This window comes from Adiantum capillus-veneris, chromosome 7 (genome assembly GCF_014529385.1).
Source record: "Adiantum capillus-veneris isolate H3 chromosome 7, ASM1452938v2, whole genome shotgun sequence".
Classification (NCBI taxonomy): domain Eukaryota; kingdom Viridiplantae; phylum Streptophyta; class Polypodiopsida; order Polypodiales; family Pteridaceae; genus Adiantum; species Adiantum capillus-veneris.
Window position 1 is genome coordinate 133288318 of NC_140937.1, and position 4441 is coordinate 133292758.

Below are 4441 nucleotides of genomic sequence, written 5' to 3' on the forward strand. Positions count from 1 at the left end.
AAGTTATGCATACATATATAATTTATATTTTGGGTTCTCACTGCGCTACTTGGGGAAACTCTGTCAAAATTTTTCCAAGTTATGATGGCTGGTTTTTTGGTCTTTTAAGACATTTATACTGCTATGATGCTGAAATTTTGGCAAAAACAGAGGATAGGACATGTATTCTTTCTTGGGAGCTGCATGGTTCGCTTTAATGGATGATCAAAATGGCCCTCAATTCACTCCTTTTCATTTAACTCAAAGAATCCAGATAAATGTCCATGTGTCCAGGAAGACTTTTTTCCAACAGCACATAGTCTTTATGTTCGGACCAAGAAGATTAAGAGAGATACTGGAATGCCCTTTGCCTGTTGTAATTCCGATGATTAACTATGAAAACTCATTTGATGTGCATGTGTTTGTCCTTATCTAAAGTTGAGCTCCATTGAACTTTCTGGGAATTGAGTCTGTAAAAAGTTTTGGGTTCTTGCACGTGTGTTTGAAGGGGTTCTCAAAGCATTAAAACTTGAGTAGCCATGGCTCATTAGGGCCAAAAACGACTCAAAAAGGGATGTGTAAGGAATTGGTTAAATTACTAAGTAGCAGAGCTTTTTGTGGTCAAAACGGCTCCAAATTTGTCTGTTTTGGTCATTTAAAGCATATCTACGCAATCTAAAGCGTATCTAGGTACATATCTCTAAATATTCAAAAAGATATCGTTTTCTTCACATTCCTTTGTGGCTCACCTCGAAATTTGTTTTCATTTACTTCACTTGGTGGCAAATAGTTGTTTCCACTTTTGAATCTCTCTTTTTTCTCTTACCTTTCACGAGCTTTATCTCTTCTTCTCTGATGCACCTTGTTTTGCTGCTACGTTATTTCCATTATACTTTCTGCTCCTTCATTACTTACGTGGCTAATACATCTTCCATTAGTGATAATCGCAAGTTTCACTTGAACATTAAGCCAAGCCAGGAATATGCTACTACGTGGAGTGTCTATCAAAGACCAGTTACAACTGAAAATGAAGCACAACAACTTCGCAACGAGGGAAATAAACACATTGATATATGGACAGATGGGAGCTTGTATCCACCGGATCCTAGCACTGGAAGGTATCCATCTTTTCACACACCTCATGATTTGATGAGATTTGTTGGTGATGGGGTTGATCACTTACTAGGATATAGTTCTAGGTTTTCTCATTTACAAATTGATCATACACATTACATTCAATATCTCAAAACTGTTTTGTCTTCAAATGCAACAAGAATTTTAGAACTTGAAAACCAAATAGCATCTCTAAAACAAGAAAATCACCAACTTCGGACTTTAAAAGAAACTCCAATAGGATTAAGAGAACGAGTAAAACGAATGAGAAATGTAGTAAACTTAACAGAAGGTTCTGGACAAAGAAAAAAAAGATTAAAGATTACTAGAGAACATGTGACTAGTCTTTTAGGATTTGATACGTCCAATGTTCAAGAAAGGGTGAGATTTTTGAATGAGGTAATGAACAAAAGTGATATTCTTAAACTTTTGAAACTTCCTGAAAATCAAACTCAGAAGAAATTGGTATTTCAAAGTTTACTGAAAGATATGGGTTTACTGGTCCAACCTTCTCAAATGCAAGAAGTTTGTGACACAGTGGGGGTGAGTAGAAGGGGTTATAGGGCCATCTCTAAAACCTGGTTTCAGGTTTTAAAGTATTACAAGATTAAAGCTTTTGGGTTGCCTAGGCCTCACAATGTTGGGAAAGTTAGGACTCTATTAAACGAAGAAATACCCGAAAATTTTGGAGAGTACTATCATATAGAAGGAACGATGCCATATGAAAAACAGAAAAAAAAATATTCTTTTGAGTATAATGTTTTTAATAACATTTGGATGAGTATAAAAATGTTCAATCTGCTATGGTGAGATACTATAATATGCAAGAAATAGATTGTGAAGGAAAACTTATATTTGTTTTGAAATTGGATAAAGCTCAAATTCAAAAATGTCAAAAAATGGAAAGAGTATCTATATCCCTTATGAATAGAGCATTGGACTATAGCCAGGGTAAGCTTGATTCCCCATACCACAAAACTCAATCACAAATGGAGCTTTGGTGGATCTGAGCAGCTCAAATACTAGTAGAAAATCACGATACATTGAAATGGCTGTTTTTGCAGACCGATATCCCTTCTGTTATACAGCACCAAAATGCAGGTGAAAAACTCTGTGTAGATTGCATGGGTGACTTTTTTGTAGAATGGCACTTGAGTGCCGACCTAAAAGCATTAAAGTGCATGTTTGGTGTATGTGGAGGTGCCAATACCAAGTATCCATGTCTATATTGCATGGCAAGCACTGGAACAAAAGGATGTCTTGCAGAACACGAGGTTGGAAAAGAACCATCGAGGAATAGTGTTAACGTCATCGACTACCCATCGTCTTCTATGATTTGGGATCCAATTCTAACAATAGATTTAAAAAATGTACATATATGCACAATGCATGCAGAGATTAGAATCTTGGACAAATTGCTTCGACTCCATCTTGACTATGCATATTCTATTAAGCCAACTAAACTTGCAGACGAGTGCATAGAAAAATGCGAGTCTCTGCTCTCTCAAATGGGTTTTCATAGTGGTCAAGTGCATCTAAAAAAGGATCCCTCTCTTTCAAAAGGAACTGGTGATGTTTTGGAAGATGTTTCAATGGGTGAAGCAAAAGCCAGAAGATTTTTGAGTAACCATGACAACAAACAAGTTGATGCTATGTGGAACTACTGGAAGGATCTTTGTGTTATAACAACCAATGTCAAAAGTAGACCAGATGTAGCCAACAAACGCATGGAAGTGTGGAAGAAGCTCGACAATTTTTTGAAATTTTTGAGACAACAAGTTAGCTCTGCAACTTATGCAAATGACTTTAAAAAGACAATAAAGCTTTTAATAACTGCTATTAAGACATCACATATTACTTGGTGAGTATTCAATTACTTTCTAAAGTCTGGATAGTATTTTACTTTGCATCCTATTGAGTTCAACTAACTTTTTTTATATTTTTAGCATATTCTATACCTGCATGGACCATATTTTGCAAAACAAGGACCCCTTGCAACATGGAATACTCAGGGAATGGAAAAATCTCACTATCAAGCGAAGACTTCTTTTTTCAAATGTACAAGAAAGGGAGGGGGACAAAGAAGGAGCAATGCACCAAAGGAATCATTCAATTGGTTCTATAGGAGGCAATTACAACGGATGAGATCAAACAAACATGGTGCTCAATGACAGATGGAGATTAATGCTTCACTTTGAAACTTTGCACTGAATCTTTCTAAAGAGATCCAAATTCAAAAAGATATTTTGGTGCAAAAAATTATCAAATTTACATCAGTTTTTGATTTTTTTAATATCTCTAGGCATGTCACCCCTATATCTCAAAAACTTTCTTCTTTTATAGCCCCCAAGAAGGTTGACATTTGTCTCCTCAGCTGCTGCTGCATAGCTAGAGTAGCAAAGAAAGTATCCTGCTCTTGAGGCATTGAATCCTGCAGCATATCCAAACATTCAAAGTGCTGCTGCTCTCTCAAGTAGCATGATCTTGTTTGCATTGATTTGAAGGGGAGTGTACCCTAAAAACCGTGACATCCCTTCTTGAAGAGTCCTCTATTGCTTTCCCTCTCGAGCCTTTAGCTCTCCCAAGAAAATTGTCTTTGTCAAGGAGTTCAATCTGCAAAACAAGACAATGAGTAATTAAAACAAACTTGAAAAAAAAAAAAAGATTTCAGAAGGGAGATCACCTTTTGCAACTCATCTTCGGCAATGACTTTTTCTTGAAGGAGATTGCATGATCCGGCCATCTCTCTTATGTCAACTTCCTTTCCAATTTTTTTCAGCTTAAAGTCTCTGCCATAAGATTGGATGCCAAGCTCAACAAGCCTCTTCTCAAAATCCTCATCTTTGAGGGAAGGTTTTTCTCTTCCACTCTTCTCATGCATAGAGCAAGTGCATCAGGAGCAGGCAAAAAATCTTTATTGGATGTCTGAAGATCAGTGCCAAAAACTCCTCTTTTGACTCTTCTTCTATGTCAATAAAATCTTTGGCCACCTTAGAAGCTTCAGAAATGGTTGCAATACAATAGTCCTTCCTCATATTAAGCAGACACTGGATATGATGGAGAGGGATATACTCTTTCCCATTGATATAGAAGTAGGGAAGGTTTGGAATAGTAAGGGAAGCTTCAGATACCTCTACCTCATCTGTTGGCTCATCAATGACAGTACTAGCTCTAAATTGAGCCACATCAAAATTTGCACTCTCCTGCTCCTCAGCTGTAACATCAACTTCCTCATCTTCTAGAATTTCACTTTTCTCAAGCTGCAAAACTGTGGAAAAAATTTTATTTGTCGCCTCATCTGTATCTTTCACTTCATCAGCTTTGCCTTGCATGTCGACTTTAAGGGAAA

At 36.8% G+C, this 4441-nt stretch overlaps 1 pseudogene; it reads left to right on the plus strand.

The window, feature by feature from the left end:
- The first annotated feature begins 2081 nt into the window (after positions 1 to 2081).
- On the plus strand, positions 2082 to 3277 carry LOC147454653 (uncharacterized; annotated as a pseudogene).
- Positions 3278 to 4441: the final 1164 nt, after the last annotated feature.